Source organism: Anguilla rostrata, chromosome 7 (assembly GCF_018555375.3).
Source record: "Anguilla rostrata isolate EN2019 chromosome 7, ASM1855537v3, whole genome shotgun sequence".
Taxonomy (NCBI): Eukaryota; Metazoa; Chordata; class Actinopteri; order Anguilliformes; family Anguillidae; genus Anguilla; species Anguilla rostrata.
Window position 1 is genome coordinate 15,506,094 of NC_057939.1, and position 21,655 is coordinate 15,527,748.

Consider the following 21,655-nt stretch of genomic DNA (forward strand, 5'->3'; position numbering starts at 1 on the left):
TGTTAGGCCACTATCATTGGTTGGATCTGGTACAGTACACCAAGTACAGTATACCAAGTACACTTTGAATAAACAAATGAAAGATTATTTCACTACTCTTTTAGGCTTTGCAGGAATAACACTGTATTTAATACATAAAAGTATGGAAGGAAAACAGTAAGGAAAATAATCATTGTTTATCTATGACCACTTTTTATTTTGTACAGGCTTCCATCTCATACAATCTCTTTACTGTATGTTTGCTTTCCGTGACAAAACCTTTGATATCTGCAAAAACAGAATCAAGTTTTTTTTCCCATCTGAAAATATAAACTCTATACATGGTGGTTAGATACTAGGTTTTGTTTCTATTCAGCATTCCGAATCTTATTTTGGCATAATTTTTCAAAGGCTGCATATAAACAACAACAAAAACAAAAATTCAATGTCTCTTCTTGATGTATTGTATGCTTCAGTGAACAAAACAGTACAAAAAAAAGCATAGTACTACAGGTACCCCCATACACAAGATGATAGGTGTGAGGGAGGGAGCAGACTGCATTGAGAAGCAAGGAAAATGTTGCCGAACACATATTAGCTTGACCACATCATGGGCGGAAGACACAAAGACAAACAGACAAAGTGAAGGCAACCATTACTGTGCTCACTGAACTGAAGCTGTCTGACCAGTCACGTTGTCATACCACGTTTCCTCACAGGGACTGTGAGGTGGAAATGTGGGGATTGGAAAACAAACGGGGCCAAGCTCCATTCAAACCTTCAGGCGCCTGGCCAACCTTATGAAGTGCAAAGCAGAAATTAGCTTCCCCCCCCCCATTTCTTTTTAGCCACATAGGCGTCTAATTTAATGGCCCTTACTGCACCTCCCTCTGAGTAAATTAGTTTCACAGGGTTCATGTAGGTTATCTATCCCAAAATGTTAATTATATACCATGCAAATCCAGATATGCATCTATAATTTATTAATTGGGAGATGTCTTTTTGAAAACTTTTTAACGTAATTTCCTTTTAGCACTCAATTTGATACGGCAAATCAAACTTTTATGCCGTGTCTGCACTGTTACGTCCTTTGTCAACCCGAGAGAGTGCGCACAAGTTCGCAAGCCCTCAGAAACGCACAGTTTCTTTTCCCTGCAGCCCACCATCTGAGCTGTGCAGTTACCGTGCCGTATTGGGTCAGTTGGCACAGGCTGAACGCACAATAGATCAAAAGAGATGCAGTTGAGGGATGAGGCAGGGAGTGCTCATCCAACTGAAACACTTGCCTCCCAGGCTAATATTGTGGCCAATTATGAACGGCAGCGTGGGACTCCTGGTCAGTCAGTATTAGCACAGTCAGGATCCGATGCAGATCTTGGGTCACATCACTGCCCAGGGAAGTGCTTCGGCTGAATATGCCAGCTGGGACACATGCTTTTTGTACTTCTGCCTGTGGCTGTACCTCATCATTCCCAAAGCCCATTGCCATTCTCAAAAACACATTCTAACCAACATAAAGCATGCTGTAAAGATGCTGTTTATTATACAATATTCATTTAGACTTTTGTTTCACTTTAACATCATTGTGGGTTTAATACTCTTTGAAGCTTTTACACAGTTCAGTCATATTTTTTAACTGCTCCACTGCTACATTCTCAATTTTAGAAAATTCACAGGAGATCCAATATAAAAACAAAATGAGTGTGACTATACAAAAACTGGTTCTATTTACTCACAACGAGACAGACAGATGACTGATTTTATGCTTTGCTCTCATTTAACAGAAGAAGAGGAAAGGTATGTATGGTGGTCTTTATGCCTGGGGAATGGTAACCAGCTTTGACCTACGAAGACCTTTTGGTTCTGATGTGGATAATCTGAGTTTTGGAAAAACTGAACATGTTGTTAGGAAATGCGGAAAGAAAGCAAGAGGACACAGAAGCAGACAGAAACAAGGAGGGGAAACCAATGAAAAACTAATTGGAAAAACCCAGAAGGTCCTGAAAAATAACCTCTGTTACAGTACTGCTCTGAAGCAATGTAAGAGCCATTCAGATATGCAGTTCAAGGTCATTTTTTAACACACATCAATAAAACTGGAAACACTTTCATAGCAGTGAATTTGACCCAGCCAACCTGTTTCTCTTTATTTCTTTTCCCCAGCTAAATATGGATCCTGCTGTTGTAATGCCTGTTTTTATTATTTAACCTAATAACAAGTTACAATGATCCTTAATCATACATGTTCAGAGTTTCCATAATAAACTTACTGTGGCGATCAGACTACATGAGGTTTTCTATATATCCCAAAACATTGATACAGATAAATGTAACGCTTGATAAACTACTATAGCCATTTCAGGTTTGTCTATGTTTACACGCAGTCTTTTTTATGAATAAAGCCCCATGCTTCATAACCTGAGAATGTGGCTGGTCTCACCTTACCATTGGAAATGTGATTCCTTGATTAACATTAATATGGTGGTATGAATGTGACATCGGACTGCGTGTACTAAGGTTTTAATCGTATCCGATTCGATTACGTTATTAATGTTACTGAAACTGTTAATGATTACTGACAGGTCAAAGCTGTCTGAAGTAAAATTCCACAGGGGTAGGCTTAATAGTTACGGAGTAAAAAAGCAAAATCCAAAACCTGCTATAATTATGGTGCATCTCTCCTATATTTACTTACTGTCGATCATTTTGTCAAGTCATGGGCAGCTATTTGGTGCTGTGAATGTAAATAAGGCATCAACACTAACTAGCTACTGTACATAGCGGTTGATAATGAGTCCGTTGACTGTGGAGAATTAACATTTTCTTTTGCTTGACAGGACATAATTAATTTTAATACAAACTTCACATTCATTCAACAACCACAGAATTGGGACCATGTCTTATTACTAGGATCGCCATTTTTAAATCTCTGAATGATGCATCCTTGCCCCTCCTGCAGGTGCTTGAGCAATTCTTTGAAACACGTAACTTCCCCTTTACAAAATGAAAGCGCGAATGGCGTGCGTTTGGCCTGCACGCTTGAAGAACAAAATGCGGTATGTTATATTATGTTCGTTTAATTCGTTATGTTAATCAAGTAGTTAAAAGTGCCTTGATAAAAATCTGTATTTTGCAGCCAGATATCTTAAATTCACGCAGCAGGTTGAGTACCGTGGCGTGGCATCTTAATTGTCGCGAACTATTCAGTGTTACACGCATCATTGACGTTGTAAAGTCGGCACGTTGCATTTTATTACTCACACTTGTTTGAACTAAATTCGGATACCCCTCTGTGATTCTGAAATGAAGAGAGCATACTTAATTTTATAATTGTACTGTTCGCTGTTGTGGGGAGGAAATAATCTCTGGTGTCACTTACCAGGGCTTGGTATTATTCATGGACTACTTTGTTTGTCGTTGTGTTTTGTATCAGTGTACAGGGCGTACCTCATGCCCCGAATTCATGTTCAACGATTGTGTTATAATATGTAGGCAGTACTTTACGCGTACCACGACAAACTTATTCCATTTGCTGGGTGCCATCTTTTTGGGTGGGTAACTCTTACCGTGACTTAAATAAAAAAATAAAAAATGTATTTGAAAATTATATTATATTTTTATTTATTTATTTTTGGGTCCCGTTAGGCCACCTGGCTGTGTCACCTAGGTTTTCACTGGTCGTTGCCATCATCACCTGCAGTTTGGGGTGTTAATGTTCAATATTGTGTGTTTTAAAAAATTGTTTTGTATGTAAATGTGTAAACCTACATTGTGATTAAACATCCTCCTGTGTGTAAATCTACTATTTAAATCTGTGCTCATCTAAGACTCATCTGCTGTTACTCTGTATTGTTGTGACCACGGTTTTCCCAGTTATTTTATATACCCATGTGTGTGTTGTAGAGTACTAAGTGTCAGTCTGACACCCTGGGTGACCATAGTTGGCAAGGCTCATTGAAGCCTATGCTAAGCATTATCAGTAGCACTACTCTTCACTTATTTGTTTGGCTTGTGTGTTTATTAATTAATTTACTGATTTATTTATACTGGTTAATTACAATATGGGATTTCGATTTTATTGTTTGGTTTCATTCACCATCTCCTTCTGTCCCTCAACATAAGCCTTGGGTCTACCCTATAGTGCCACCTTTTGGCAACCATGGCCTGGGCCCTAGTGCCCTGGCCCCTTTATCTGTGTCTGCCCATTAGTGGGGTGCTGTGCAGTGAGGATATAGTGTCTGTTTAGGCTCTCTCTTAGGTCATTAGTGGGCCTGTTTTGTACAGTTCCACTCTACCTATTTCATAGTAACATGGAGTGTACCCCTTGTACTAGTAGCTTACTCTAACAGCTTATCCCTAAATCCCTTCCCCTTAATATTTCAGGGAACTTAGGGGTTGAGCCCTTCCCATAATACCTGCAGGTGGCCGATGGATCCGTTTTTGCAAACTCACTGATACGCAAACCCAATTATCTTATCAGTATCATCAACAATGGTGGGCTATCCGTGTCCCAGATGAAAATGCACAGAAGGTCGTGTTTTGCAAGTTATATTTGTGACTTTGCTTCCATACCTGGATTCCCCAAATAGAAGGGGGAAACTATTTTCACAGAAATGTAACTGACTGATGGATGTCATTTTGTTTTTATGGACAAAAAATAAATAGAAGTTTCTAAATTGAAGAAAACTTTCACAAAAAAAAGATTAGTGTCACAAGAAATGCACTATATTTCAGCTTTTTTCCCCCCAGAACAGCACTGTAGCACTGTTACGTAAAGCTCTCCTGGGGCATTCTGAAATTAAATGGGACAGGGACATTTTCTATTAAATTAGCCCATTCAGATAGTAATTATAATCAGATTAGATCATGCAGATTTCTGTGGTGCTTGCATGAAATAAAGTCTTCATGGGCGGCTTGGCAGCGCTTCATCACCTAAATTAACCATATTAATTCTGTATGCATTTTTACCATATGCAAGTAAGTATAGCCTACATGACCAATGTGTACCCTTTTGATCTAGAACTACAAAATGATTAGAATCTAACCCACCATGCTTTACTGTTTAATATTTGCCATCTACTTGTAAATCTCATTCCGACTGCGGAGTAATTGCAATTAAAATACAACCCAATATTTCACCAGAAATATTTTAATATTTCATATATTTCAAATATTTTTGGTTACCACGTCTATTGGTAATTTGTTTTGCAGAATATAACTCATTCAAAAGTGATCATTTAAGCACGCTTTCAGGGAACTGCTTTATAAGTCTCGATTAGCCATTCAGGATGAAAACACGCATGGCATTCCAGAGTTGCTCAGTAGCTCACTCTGTAAAAGCCCACTGGCTGGCAACCCCACAGGGGTGGCACATCATTTGCGTCGCTCGGGGATACAGTCGGTAGGTATATTGCGCGGATGTAGCACTGTTCATTGCTCGAGTGATTCCCGCTGGCCGTCTAGGCACCTGTGGCTAGCTCTCTCTGCGCATGCGTATAAATGGGTCTCCTCCGCCCCAGCTCTGCACAATGAACAAAACAAAAAATTCTGAGAACTATTCCAATTCCCAACAACTGTGTATTTAACCTCCATGAGAACTTTGAAAATTGACTGTTAAAATCGATATTTCCACATGAATGTCTTCTCTTTTAGGAGCTAAACAGCCAGAAGCATGTCCCCCAGGAGCTGGGTGCTGTAAAAGATGCGAAAGGGAGTTCATACTGGAAAAAAACTGATTACCCATGCACCTTCTAACTAGATAATAGCTCTAAAAATGTAATGAGGTGATTTTTAGCAGCGGAATCACATATTTATACTGTACAGAATGCAGTTATGTTTTAATAGGCAATAAAACGGTACAGTTGTTTTGAAGTGCCAACACTTTTTTGGCTAATAATTGCAGCACACAAAGGGGATGCTGAATTCTTTTTTTTTTAGCTAAGAATTATGTTTGTGTGTAGAGACGTATTCATATAGATGCCAAAACTGCAATTCTGCTGTGTGGGTGTATGATACCACTGGATTGATGATACTTGGTTGTTTTTTTGTAAATGCAATGGCACTGCTATTTATAACAGACAAACCACAAAGAAGATTATACTAAAGCAAGCTACTCTGGACTCACAGCCAATGTCTTTTTGAATATAATGACTTGGAGTTTATAAACATTTGTCCTTGTTTGATTTATAATTTAAAGAAAAGTACAACAAAAATGACTTCATCAAATGCTACCTGTTTAACATGAACAAATTATTGAATCCAGGCTAATGCCTCATTGCTATTCAGAAGGATAAGTTGAAAAGAAACATTAGTGGCTAAACACAACAGGCATTGCTGTCTCTAAGCTGCACATCTTTTCAAGAAATTGTCTGAGAACTCTTCTCTCGGGTTATTGGGGTGGAGCGTAGTTGGGTTTGAAACATCCTGGCTACTTCCCCGAGTTTGTGAGGACAGACCTCAAGGCCACAGAACTACACTATGCTTTCAAAATTAATACATAGGATCAATTTCTGGTACATCCTAGAAATTCCTCGCGAGCAAAAATTGCAGACTGCCCTTCAGAAATGAAGATGCCTGTCTGCTTTTTGCAGTGCTTTTTGGTTGTGGATTGAACTGGTTTATGCTGTGTGCTCTATAAATAAAAGGAAGCACATCCACTGTGGATGTGTATCTGTCTGCAATGCAGAACACAGTCAACTGTACCCTTATCTAATATTATTGCAGATGCACAATTAAGACAACATTGAGGAGAAGATGGCCTTCCTCCACCTCAGTTGAGGATGGAACATTTGCCAGTTTCATGTTCACAGATTGTGGCCTTCGTGCAATAGGTCATGTGGTGTAGAATGAACTGCATGATGCCCACACAAATGAATACATGGACATCTTTGCTCTTCAGTCTACCTGACAAAGATCCTATGAAGTCTGAACATTGTCCATTTCATTATATGTGCAATTAATTGTGTGAGAACATTACAATCATGGTCCATCAGCTGAAAGAGAATTTGGAGAGTTATCTTCTAAAAGACAAATTTTAACTCCAAAATACTGAGCTGGCTGTAAAGATATTTGCCCTAACCCAATTGGGGCATATGGGTTAAAAAGACCATTTGCTTTGTCACCCATGCATTCCAAATAGGTGAGAAAAGCTTCATAATTAGAGAATGTCAAACCCACGGATCATATCCAATGATCTATTGGGCGATTAATGAAAAAGTATATTAAAAGGACTATGCATACGACTTGTGGCTCTCTCTCACCTGAAATCAGATTGGATTTCACTTTAATCTATTTTTACACCCTCATATATCATACGGGTGTCATGCCTGTTAATCGTTTTTCTAGTGTTATGTGGACCACATCAACACAAGTCACTCAAAGCTAAGGACTGGCTCAATCTTGGGGCTTTGCGAGGCTCTGCCTGTGGGTGAAGTGGCTAGCAGCGCGCGGTCCACGCCTTGCCCCCGCTGGGCTCCCTGCATGGACGCTGCGCACAGCGGTTGTCGACCGCTCCATTATTTATAAAGAGCCTCCTGACACAGAGTGGAAACAGCTGTGTCTCTGCACTGCCCTTTTGAGGACGCATTTCGTATGTAGGCTAAGAATACTACACCTCGCTGCGTGACTTTCGCTCGTCACATAATTTTGCTGAATCTGCTCTTGGCGGCAATTAACGAGTGAATCTTTAAGAAGGACAACATGGTTGACCGAGTTATTAAGGGATCTATTCAGATGTGAGATGAATGCCTACAAAGTCAACTTAAGTCCAAAATTGCACACCGCGGCGGATTAATTAAATACGTTTAGACTTGGGTATACAACCGGTGCTTCAGTGAAGTGGTGAGAGATATGTGCATGGGGTTAAGTTTGAAGGTGTGTCTCGCGTTAGACCGTGATGAGTGCATTCAGATTTGAGTTAAGTGCATTATAGGCTAGGAAAACTGAAATGTCTAGTACACTCCATCAGGGAATGTTGTGTAGGTACGAAGTACAAAAATCACATAAAATGTTTAATCGGTAATATACTGTACATTTCTAATGACTTGTTAGAAATGTATTTTAACAAAATGGTAAATTAGTAAGGGTAGTCAACATTAAATGCTTCTCTTATTAAAATTAGGAAAATGTTGTCCTTTTACCATGGCATTGGCAAAAAAAAAAAAAAAAAGGAGTGCAACTTTAGCTTTGCCGATCATTCGGTTGATATACACAGAAGTGCTATGTGAAAGGTCTTTTCTCAATAGAAGGTTAGTAGCAGATGGACCATTCCAGCAGTGCTTACACTGACAGCACCTGCCTGGTCAGCACTGCACATTAACACAGCACCAAAACAAGAGCCTGGTCTAAATAAAGCACTAAATTGATTATTGCTTGCATGCCATCTTGTCCGCCTTTAAAAATTAATCCATGGAAGTAATGAGTGCTTAATGGCAACAGTTGCCCTTATTTATTATCCTGTAAAACAACATTTCCCAGAATTATGAGGAATCAGTTTACACTTGGCCGAAACGGGCAAACAAAATGGGGAGAGGTGATTTTGGAAAAGCAGCAGGTCTATGTGCACATAAGACTATTACATTTGACACACACGAAAAGGTAGCGAAATGTTAATCATGTCATACTTTCCCAACCCACTAATCACACAAAACAGTTCAAAACAAAACAGTTTTGTACACCACTAACAATCCGATAAGCCCCTCTTATTAATGGTGGTGGTGGCAGAAAAAAACAGACATGAGTGTCACTGCACTCATGAACTGGAAAATGATTTGTCCTTAGTTTTAAAAGGACTCCACTTTTCTTTTATCAATTATTGTGCACTCATGGTGCATTATTATTTGAGCAGCTCCTCTATAACTGCTTAGTGAAGGTGGATTTACAATGAATATTTCCCCCATTGGAATAATATAAATATGAACATTACGCTATGTACGCACACACTATATTGCTCTGAGATTCATGGCCAGCTGATCAGGTTGACATATTGCCATACATTTTAAATTTATTTTCTCTGCTTCTCCAAAGGACCTATGCACTTTAATTAAAGAAATGTTTGCAGATCTCTTCACACAAGGCTCTGAGGCCACACAAAAACAACCTTAGTGTTTGGAAGAGACAAAGGATCGGCAGTTTCCCAGCATGTCTATCTGTTTCTTCCTCTGTAAAATCACTCCTGACACAGAGGGGATGGCAGTAGAGCGTATACCGAATGCCCACTGGGCATTCAATCTAACTGCCACATATGGCACTTTGTCATTAACTTTGAGAAACTCATTTAAGCCAGCACTACATTTTTTTTCTGTTCCTATTCTGCAGCACAAGCTCAGCGGTCACTTAGAATGAGCCCTAAAATACTGTTTGGGGGAGACACTTAATCTTGTGTGTAACTTTTTTAAGGTCAATGCACCACAGTTTCTACAGTCTCTGATCTTTGATGGTCTTTCATTTAACTTTTATTACATTAAACAGTTTCAGAGCAGTGAATCACAACCATTACCTCAACGACCCAAACCATTGCAACACAGAATAACATTAAAAGGAACCCCCTGGAGGGAATTTCACAAACAAAACATCCATGTAAATGATGGTGTGCACAAACTTGCGAACATTTCAGGGAGCATAGCTATGCTGAGAGACAGCCCTGTTTTACAGGTATTCTTCAGGGTTTGGCTACGCAGCGCTGTCTGCCACTCGCCGAAAGACTGCCTTACACACAGCTGAGAATAAATCCCGATTATTGCGCCGCCCGTGACTATGACTTATCAGCGCAATATACACGCGCTAACGTGCTTTTCATTGCATTCATTTGAAGAGTCCACTGAAATCATTCCAGCACTCAGTCATTGTCCCCGTTTGATTTACATGATGTGATCTCTGCTTCCCAGCCGCAAAGTACGGCTGGAGCTAAAGAGTGTCTTTTTAATTGAAACAGGGTACAGTCCAATGAAGAAATGGACAGTAAGCCGGGTTTGCTAAGCAGCTGCATAAACAGTGATGCACCTGAATGCAGGTTGGAACTTTCTTTCAAGAACCCAGTTCAGCAGCACCTTTTCGTGCGTCAGCCCGGGGACACTGTTTCCTGCCCAGGTGGCATTGTGGCACAACAAAATGCGATCAGACATTTGAATCCGCTTCATTTGCATCTAATCTGCATTCTTTCTTAGACCCAGTCAAACTGTGTGAGTGCCCCTGTTTATTTCCACTTAAAACTCAATCAAGCCTCAGTCTGAAAGTCAGAAACTTAATTTGCGTCCTTACTGAGTGAGCATCACACATGACTGATGATGTAATCCGACCAAGAAGAGGTCATTTATACGGCTTTCCGGGTGGCACATCCAGCCACAGCTTTGCACAGCCCCAACCCCACAAAAAAAAAAAAGAAAAAAAAGAAAGTCTGGGATGTAATCCTGACCTGATCCAGAAATGTTTGTACTGAAGTTTAACTGTGGCTCTGCTTGATATAACACTTGCTATATAGTCTTCTGAACAGTGGATTGCTGGGAAATGGGCCAGGAAATATAATAATATTATTGTTAATTAGAAATTGGAGCACAAAATACGAGTAACAGTAAACATTTTTGAGTGCGTTATTGCATCCAAAATCATATTTATATGATTTGACTCTCCTTTGTATGTGCAGAACAGTGATTTTATAAAGCATCATAATCTACACCCTCCCCCCAGCAGTAATTCGATTTTTACCTCGCTTTATTCCCAGATCGAATGTCTAAAAGATGAGTAATATAAACCAAGCAGTAAATGTCGCTTCTTCTTTTGCTCTGCCCTTCATATGGTACAGAAAATCTAAATATACTGTAGAATTTTTTTTCTTCCTGTTTTAATCTTATCCATACTTCATTACGTTTGCGTATGTGATTCATGTTACTGTAAATTAAAAAGAAAGAGCGAGGCAGTAACACATTAATAACACCCGTTGGAACAAGGCATACCATGAAAATTAAAATTCTGCACGGATATCTCGCTGGTATAAATAATGCATTACTATCATACATTTGAGAAACCCTTGTGAAACGCACAGGTATTGCTGAGTACCATTGGAAATGCGCCTGTAAATAGAAGCTCCCACTCGATATTACCAAATTGGCATGTTTCTGAGCTCATATTGAGTGTGCGCAAAAACAATGCCTGTCATCGCTGTCTTGTAAATATAACTCCGTTCGGATACAAAATATTTGCTTTGAGGGAAACGATAGGAATATAAATACCCTGGACATCAGCGGTGGAATTCTTCAGAATATTATGCATGAATATACAAATAGCCTGCTAAAAACTAGGTATCCGTGTTTAAAGTTATATGAAAAAAAAATGGCTTTAGTATTTTAAAACCATTGTTTTACTTGCATCTAAATATTCATACTGCACTGGTGGCTTTGTCAGTGAAACTGATGACAGTTGTGTTGGCAATGTGCTGCTAGCCCGCCGCGGGTCACACAACTGGACTAAGTGGCAGGTGAGTACAGGGTTGGTGTGTGCAGCGCGCAAAGAGGATGTAAACACCATTGAAGATATAGCTAAGTTACATTCGCATTTCGGCTCGGGGAAAGGATCGTACGCACTCGTCCCGTTGTAGTCTACTGTGCAATGTTTAATGAATCTCCGTATTGCATGAATATATATTTATGAAATTAATTAAACACTGCGACTACGTCTCGTAGATTATGTAACACCCAAAATAACTTCCGTGGTTTGCGGAAAATACTGATATTACAGTTATTAAAATAACTGCTCCAATGAAACTGGAGCACGTAAATAAACAGTGGGTAATAATTTCCCTCTTATTTGCCATTCTTTTGAATATTCACTAAATAAAAATGCATTCAGTGTCTGCGATAATGTAGGATAGCCTACCTATTTCCCCCTCCGATGCAGATCGTAAAGCTGACTCCTATCTATATTTGAACCAGTTCAGCTATATTAAGCGCCGCATTGTTTTCCCTTTTGTATTCTTGATAACATCTGCCGACTGTTTACACACAATTTCTGACTGTATTCGTACACGATTTCTTATGCCGCCAGTTTCTCTTCTTTCCTTTCAAGAAATACAGTTACTCACTTAATTCAAATTCAGTTCAATATCGAACCCCACAATTTGACTCACGTGTCTTGGGCTCTTGTCTTGCTTATCCGCGCAGGAAAAGTCTTCCACTCGCCTTTTGTGTTGATAGTGCGGCCGATGTTCTCACTTCACCTGTTTCTTCACAGATCTTTTCGAGTGTCCGTTCACAGAGCGCTCCGAGCAAAAGAGAGGGTCGCACTACCCTCCTGAAAGATTCAGCGAAGGGAATTGAAGGGGGAAGCGAGTTCTCAACGAGCAGTCCTCCTTGAAAAGGATGCTTCCGTCTCCTAGCAACAACAATCAATCTTGCTCGGATACCGTTTTTTTCTATTGGGTAAAATAAATCTTGTTCATACTCCTGAAAATGACATTAGGCCCACACACATAAGAACATCATCACAAACTAAAATAATAATAATTAAGTATGATTTTTAAGTCAAAGGTTTTAAATGTGTTTCAAAGAAGTTTTGTAAAACTTTGAAAAAGTCACCTATGTTCTTTGTTTTTTGGTAGGGAATTGTTTTTACATTGAGTGTTAATATTTTAATATTTTATGGATCATGCTGCACCATATATGCTGAATGTATCTGTGGGGCTGCTGTGTTTCTGACATGAAACCACTCAATAGTTAAACAGGAGGAGATGTGATTGTTCACAAACTTATTTTATATTACATTCGTCATGCATATCTACCTTTAAAAAAACAAAACAACAACAAAAAAACAAAAAACTAAAAAAAAACTGCAATGTAGATAAATACCAAGGGTATTTCCTCTGCAGTCTAAGCTAAGCACATTTGTTTGCATGCTAAGTGCCTTCTGTGCTCTATGTGTAGGCTACAATAGGCATAGAAGTATCAAATACTTGAACAAGGCTACAATCTCTTTGGAAGCTTCACTCACTTTTAAAATCCACTTCTGGCACAGCTCAGGTAGTAAGAATGGTGGTTATGAACCCCTATATGCTTTGAAAGCAGTGCACACATGCTAAAAGTGGATACAAACCTGCATGAGATTTCTCCAGCAGATAACAAGCAATTTGCTGCATGAATAAAATTCAAAATAATGAACAAAATGGTATGAACTTATATAGAGACGCGTTGCTTGGCTTTTCAGTAAAAAAAAAAAATTAAACTAGAGGGATGGTAGCACACAATAACTTTTCACCAGCCTTTAGACTGACAGAAGCCAACTCTAGGTAATATGAAAACTGAAGTTCGACTGGGGTTTGGTTTATTGACACTGAACAGGGTATACATACATCAAGCTCATTTACCATTACATAAATTATGTTGGTTTTCTCCTATTTAGTACAGCTAATTAATTATTTGATCTTGCTGTCTGGTGACTATTATTGTAATGCTATATTTCATTATCAGTCATTTTGTGTGAAAACACCTAAGGTTTACCGCAGTTTAACTGCTCAACTTATATGCGGTACTATACACGGTAAGTGATACTATACATTATTTGGAGGGCACACACCTGACTATTCTAAATCAGTTTTAAAGTCTGTAAGTTTCTGAGGAGTGCAAAAGTGGAGTAATAAACATTCACTATAAGTGAAGGTTTTTATGCTTGGAAAGTGCTCAGACCTATAAAAGCCAATTTAAAGTCAATGTTGAGAGGATCTTCTTAAAGTAAATTATCAGACAGCAGTAAGGTACCATTTTAGTTTTTGTTGTTGGCTTCCTTAGGGTTCCTTACCCTTCTCTGCTCTTCTTTAGTTTTATTTTACACTGTGATATTAATTCACAGTGTCAACATGTATTCATGCCTTCCAAATAATTCCATAATTCCTATGTGAACTTTTTTTGCATAAAATGTATATTTCACGTGTATTCAAAAAAAAATGCATGTAAATATATTGTGAAGTGTTGCAATATCATGGTAATACATTTTATTTAAATATACTCTGTTCCATGTTCTGCAGTGTCTAAGGATACAGAGATCATTATGCATAGTAAATCCTGCATGTTGGAAACGTTCCTAAATATATCAATACATTATCCATATTTTTGTCGAAACCATAAAAATTGTGTACTTTTGTGTCTTAAAGTGTATACCCTCACTCAGATGATAAGTACAGAAGCTCAAGGCCATTGAGCACAAGGGGAAAACGGCCTCCAGGGCACCGGTACAGCACACAATTATCTTGGAGCTGGAACTATACTGTTAAGGTGCGACGAAAAGCCGCCTTTGCTACAGCACTCATTTATTAAAGAATGTTCTGCTGGACACAAAACAAATGACATTGAAAATGAATAAGTCTCTCAGGGAATGGACATACACGGCCTAGACCGAGTCTCTTCTCTCAGAGAAAATATTCCACCCATGCCGCTCTCCACACATGGGAATTTAGAGAAAAAAGCAGCGGGGCATATGGACAAACCTTTTGTGAGTTACTCAGTGCTGTTAGACAATGTTCTGTTATTTACGGCATTGCATGAATTCTCATACCCTTGGAAATTTTGCTTGTGTGGCTACCGCAAAGTAGAGGAAAATAAAGGATTTCTTTTTTTACAGTGAACTATGTGCCTCCAGACCTGCACAAAATTTATAATTAAAAATTAAATTAAATTTGGCGCTCAACATGGGGCTGTCCTTACCCAATTCCCACCCAAATTTGGAATGTCCAATTCTCCGCAACCGAAGATGCATTCACGCACAAATCCACTGCCGATTCGAAAGTGTAAACATCCGCAGTTCTCCTCCAAAACACACGGTGTCATCAGCTGCTTCTTTTAACACCACGTAATACAGCTAGGCTTGCATGGAGTCAGAGGAAGACCTTTCATATGCAGCTTTAAAATGCAGCCCCTGATCACATTATCAACCAGCGGGGGTCACTAGGGAGCAATGAAATCCTGAACCCTCTCACACCCTGGGTATACTGTAGCAATCAACAATTGCACGTTGCCCTATGGAGCTACAGGCCACAGTTGGCACTGCTATGGTGCGGATTCAATCTGAGACCTTGGAGCTCATCCATGCATCACAGCATGGTGCCTTAACTGAATGAGCAACCCAGCAGCCCCACAAAATGTATAATAAAGAAATCACATTTTTAAGTTTTCATCTGTAACATGCACAACGTTATTTTTTACCTAGGCTAGACTACTTAAGCTATCACTCTAGTTCTAGTTTTGCGCCTCCATAACCTCATATTGGGTGTTTTTGTTATAGAAGCACAACATTTTCATTTATTAAATTCTTAGAGGAAACATGCTGTGCATTCAATTGGAAGCATGCCAGGGTTTTTGGTAAGCTTTGCTATTGTTTGTAGAACTAGCTAATGCTTCTAGTTAATGTTTCAGCAGGTTAATGAACTGGTTAATTGGAGATTAATTTAAAGATTAATCTTTTAGATGGATTGCTTTATGTAATCACTTTTAAATTTGTTTAATTTCATGACCTCCATTGTTAATAGGCATGTAACATCATTTAACAAAGAATGATGAAACAGTTTTTGACAATGGTTTCCTGGCTAGAAATAAATTGCTAGAATATTTCTCTCTATCAAATAATACCCTTAACCTAGCTGGCTATGCATACATAATAAATTTCCCCACAACAACTCCTCCCTCCACTGGTCCATGGCAACACTGGTACTCATACAGAGTTTCGTTCTCCATTTTTTTGTGTGGTTTCAGTGTGCAGTTAACCATCCAGCCAGTTCTAGTGCAGAAAGAAAACCTCCTCAAGCTTTGCAGTTCTTACTGCTGTTTGGCAGGATAATGAGTCTTTTGTCCATTAGCTGGTCTGTGAGCAAAAGACTAGCTTTGTCCTGTCAGGGATGGTGACACTTGGAACAATTTCTTTTGTGCTCATGTACCCTCTGTTGGGCTTAGCACAAATAGGGGACAGACTGAAAGCCATGTTTTTTTTTTCTCCAAATGCCCCCCAGTTAACTGGGATCGGATTTTTTGTGTGAATGGAATGCAGTCACTTCCCAATAGCACGGTCGCTTTGGAAATCAGAGTCCCCTACAGCTCCCTCTGTTTGGAGAGTTAGCGTGTGTTGATTTCAGACTTCCCCCTCATACCGCGATTCCATCTGTTCAAGCAGCGATCCCATTATCCCAAGGAGCTTGTGTTTTCACATGTAGCGCTCTCCTTTAATTTTAAACTGAACAATTGGGTTATGAAATGAACAAGATTATGAAAGCATCGTTTATCAAGCCTTTAAGAAGCCCCTCTGCCCTTACTGTGTAACTGTAATGATTAATGTTCTCTAGTAATCAAGTTCACAGAAGGCTGTCTCATAAGTTGGTGGCACAGTGAGTCTGTATTAATCCATGTGCTATTGATTTTTATCAACTTGAAACTGTGGCAGGAGTTGAAAAGGAATCAGACAACAGCAATCAGTGCTTTACAATTAATTACTTGCACGTGGCATTGACTACAATAAAATATTTCAACAAAACATCCTTTAAACACACTTTTTCAACACAAACATCATGCTAACACCATACGGTAAATGGGAAAAGAAACAAGGAAAACAACATAATTAAAATAAGAAAATGCTTGGAAATTCCTTCACGTTTGTTTTGTTTGAAAGAAATGAGAAATGGATGACAAAACATCAAAATTCAATGTGCCAGAGCGCATTCTTTCCCAAGTTGATACAGGATCCCTTATTAATATATGTTATGAAGCCCAGCTCTAAGCAGGAAGGACCAGCAGTAATCCTGATTGTGGACTGGCACAGGAAGTGACCATGCTGTGATTTTGCCGCCATGCTCCGCCCAGGAGAGAGTCACTCATGGGAAGCAGAGGTGGGAGAATGGGTTAAATGAGGTAAATGGAGTATTCAGTGAACTGCCAAATATAGGGCCTACTTTGACTTCAACAATGTATGAGAATTACTAACGGGTAAAGGACAAGTTCTAGTGTTACATACAAGTACTATTGTACTGGAGGTGTCTTGAGATACTGGCATTGTGGGAACATGTATGTAGTATTTTTTTCTGTTCTTGTGAATTGACTTTAGATTTAAAGGTATTTAATTCTACAAAGCGCTTCATTTTTCTGTTGCCCTGGTCATGACTTGGAGATAATTGTCTAACCATGTTAATAAATGTTAGGTTGGCTCTAGTCAATCAACTCAATGCACGTGCACTTGTAAATACAGGGTTGGCCATGTCATATATGACAGCATAGCAGAAACAGGTGACATGTTATGTTGCTGTAAAAAGAAGTATCAGTTGATAAATGAGGAGTTTAAGGCTGTTGTCTTTCGGGGGCGTTTTGTTGATGTAGTAGTTAAAACAAATTTAGTAAAATGTGGGAAGATAAAAGTACTGTATGCTTTGTTTAAATTGACTTCCTGTATGCATATTTTCAGTCCAATATTACTTATCAGCAAGGCAGTGGAGGATACAGGTTATTTCACCAAATTAAAAGAATGTGCAATTGTTTAAGAAATTGCTGTAGTTCACTCATGATTGCGAATACACTACCTTGCATTAATGTGAACTGAACTGTGAAGGAACTAATTTAAAAGAATGACCAGGTGTTTGTCAATGTAGATTAATATGTATTTCAGTGAATTTAAAACAGCACAGCTTCTGTAATATACAATGGATGGAACCATCATGCAAGAAAGACTGCTCATTTAATTTTGCACTAGTAAATGCAAACCACTGTGAATACCAGCTGGGAACTGTTAGCTCACTGAATGGTACTGTACCCATTTGAGTTCTGTGTGCATGATGTTAAAGGCTATAAGCATAGATACCACAATCAAAGCCATTGAAATATTGTGAAAAGCTTATTCTTCTAGCTTTTATGTGCACTGCTTTAACTTGTATGGTAAGTGTTACAAATTTTAAGAAAACCTGAACACTGCTGAAACAGAGAGTGAACATTAGTGAGAATACCTGCAATAGTGTTTTAAATGCAGAAGCTTTAAGCACATGTATAAACATTACATTGCACTTTGATAATTAGCAGTATTTATAGTGACATGTTTTTTGTCATATTATCCATATATGTACCTTCAATTCTTGTTGGGTTATCCACCATGCTGCTTGCTCACCACAACCAATTCATTAGTAATTGACCACAGCAGCCTCGCTCATGAAACATTTAAGTCCGTCTTGTGAATTATTTATTAACGATACCACCACACACAGCAGCTGTGCAGGCAATCTGACAATGGGGTGCATCAATAAAAGAAGAGATGTTGCTTCAATCAATACAGTGAGGATTCTGTTGTTCTTATACACTCTTCCTACAATTGTCTCTCCAGACCTATGACTGTGGGCAAGGTGTGTTGCATTTATTCAGATTGACTCCAGTTGAGAAGGAGAGGCCTTGAAGAGACAGGCACTTGTAACATATAGCCCAGGATTGAATGCTTATTGTTTGATCAGAAGTGAAGAAAATGTGTTGAAAGTGTTTCTTATCAACCAGAAAGTGCGTCTGGGGGGGGAGGGGGATGGAGACATGAGGGGGCAATGCCCCCTCACCTGGACTGTCCCGCCCCCTCAGTCAAGATGAATGTGAAAAACACCCAAGTGCGTCGGCTTTCTAGTTAAAATATTACAATAGCAACATTTTAGTTAAGGGCAGTCTGTTACGCAAAGCCACTCTTTGATTGGTTGTCTGGTTAAGCTTGCTCCCATACGTTACGTTGCGTTACGTTGAACAACACAATTAATTACTTGGTGGCGGTGTCATTGTAACTTGTCTGTAATCACGGTAAAACTGCTGAGTTGGTGTATCTAAGACGTATAATTTATATTTGTGGTGGTGGCTACTCCAGCCATTAAAAGACAGGCTGCATAGCCTTTCGATGAGCCGAGTGTTTTAAGATGTATTTTGCTTTTTATTTCATGTAGTAATACATTTTCATATTAAGATTATTTAATACTCTGCCATCTGTAAGTAGCTCACAAATAGTTTTAGTTGGTTGTAGTAGCAACATGTTAGTTTCCGGCCACGCAAAACGTTGTGAATCGCGGATTCTGGGCCGCAGTCGGGCTGCATATGTTTTTTCTAGCTGGGAATACTTTGCGTTACGTCATCGCTCCCTTTCGGTATTTCAAACGCCCCCTCTTCTGTACTCCGCTGGCGGCGGTTCTGGTAGCAAGTGGTGATATTGCTGACACTGAAAGTTTCATCATTCCTTCATGATCCCATCATTTCTTCTTTTTCTGTAGAAATCCTCACACTGGTCAGTTTGGTTTCTCTAGTGATTAGATTTATTCTACTGCAAAATCATATTTGACCATAGAAACAGCACATGCATGGTTTGACTACTACTGTGCATATTCCAGAACCTCTTTGTCTGGTCCTATTCAAGGCTCACCAATATTGGCAACACCTACGGTATTACAGTGTACATTGATTTGTAAATAACCAGGCTCTCCATTATCATAAAATTAACATTACTACAAAAACAACAACAATAAAATATATTGACATTTTTAGGTAATAAAGGACACACAATTATATATGTTTTAGTTGAGTGCTCCCTTTAATTCAAATCCAACACTTATCTCAATTTAACACAGAACAATAGAGCTACTGAACGAGCACAAAAAAACCGTGCTTTAGTTTCCCACTCTTTATCTTTCAAATTACTTCACAATTATTTTCATTTCAATTAAACTCAATGAACAAAACCGCTTATCTGCCCTGAAGGGCATGCTGGAATTAGCCTTATTTTGGTTTGGAAAGTTTGGAGAACAGTTTGACAGGACTGCACAAGGAGTGGCTCCAAAAATGGGACTTTGATAACTAAATGAAAGCATGCAACCCTAGGGACAAATTTATATAGTGACTTTTTTGTATTAACATACATATGTTTTGGCCCATTCAGAACTTGTAGAGCCATCCTGTAGTTTATAATTCTCCACCTTATCTTCTACAGTATATTCCATTAAATATAAATTTATGGTGCCTCACTCTCAACCCATTACTGCTGAATGTATCTGGCACTAATTACCAAAAAAAATTCTCAGAATAACAGAAGGCCATATTGTATCTGAATGCTGACCAGCAAGCAGTGAAATTACAGTACAAGGACAGGATTAATGGCTCACTAAATAAGTACTGCAACCTCTTCACTCAGCTGTACTATAGAGCTTGAAGTGAGGAGGTAGCAATTGATCTCTTCATATACAGTATATGGGAATGGGAATGGGCCTCTCACTTTTTACCAGCTTTCTCATTCCAGACTATTATTGTGGTTTTTTAACAGCAGTGGCAGTAATATCATTCATAGGTAATCTATAGTTCAGACACTGTCACTGGAGACAATTTGTCTTTAGACCTCTTGGAGAGACACATACATTATGCATGTATAAATGTTAAATATATTCTGTGGCACCAGATACATATTTAGATATTATCATCCTTATAATTTCCTTATACTTTCTTTGCATATTGTTTGGTTTGGGAGCAGATAGTACTGTATTTGAAATATAGTACTTTGTATTATGTCCTTACTTCATGCTTAATTTTAACACACTGAAACTCACTAAGTAATCTCTGCCACCTGCCAAGCACACTTAGTTTACTACAGTTTAATGGCCCTAAATACTGCTTCAATCCAAAAAAATACATTGAGCTTTAAAGCAGGGATGTTAAACTCAAGTCCTGGAGGACCATGGTGTCTCCAGGTATTTGTGATTTTCTTTCAGTCAGAAGCCAATGAGGGCCTGGAGAACATGGTGTGTGAAGTCATTAGCCAATGAATGACTTTAGGCCAGTTCAGACCAAAGCTTCACAATCCAACAAAACCATTTTGAATGTTTTTTTCAAAGAATTTTTTCAAGTATGAACTACTATGTCTCAGAATGCTGGAGCTTGCGGTTGCAGGCAATTGATCTTGTCTAATCACAGTTGTTAAGTGTATTTCACTGCTGCCAAAACACACCAAAAACCAGCAGACACTTTGGTGCTCCAAGAATTTACTGCAACACCTGTGCTTCAAAGCAACAAACTGCATAATTGAGGACACATTTGAAGGCAAAATATGTACATTTTGTTCATTGACAGCACAATTGCAGAAAGCAAACAAGTCTGTACATACATCTTATGAATACCAGTACTTTGCCAGGATATAAAATGTCATGGGGAATCCAAAATTCAACGGAATCTGTTTATTTAACTGAAAATACCGAAAGAAAATGTTATGCATGTTCACCTAAATCTGTCAGTCAAATATTCATTTATATTGTGCCCTTAACAAAGGTTTATATTTTTCATGGCCCAAAAATATAACTGCAACTATCAATAATCAGGTTTTTCAGGATATTCCAAAGATCTGAAATGTAGACTTTCATGGCTGGGAGGTTTATGCTGCACTCCAATGACATGGTTCCAAAGAAGCATGTCAACGAGGATTGAAGTTTCATTCTATTTTCCCAAAACTTCACTGTGGAGTTAATTAATGAAAGACTTTACAAAATGCTTGTTCAGAGTGTATAGAGTAGAGATCTTAGAGTACAATCCTGAAGGGCTGTTGGGTATACTGGACACTCAACTTCCTTAATTACCCTAGTGCTGAAATGTGTCACAATTCATAAGTTAGTGCAACCCTGCAACACTGGAGTTTGGGATACCTTGTAAAGAGCATGCTCATACCATTT

General features: G+C 38.8%; 1 protein-coding gene across 3 annotated transcripts in view; it reads right to left on the bottom strand.

Annotated features, from left to right (window-relative positions):
* grm3 (glutamate receptor, metabotropic 3) overlaps nucleotides 1-12,318 on the bottom strand; it is a 39,716-nt gene extending 27,398 nt beyond the window's left edge. For 2 of the 3 annotated variants that reach the window (XM_064343111.1, XM_064343109.1), the window contains exon 1: nucleotides 12,098-12,318. The gene's annotated coding sequence lies outside the window, so the exon portion shown is untranslated. Of the gene's footprint in view, nucleotides 1-683; nucleotides 2,315-12,097 lie in introns of those variants that run through there. The other variant, XM_064343110.1, reaches the window with a different exon arrangement.
* Between the last annotated feature and the right edge of the window lie 9,337 nt (nucleotides 12,319-21,655).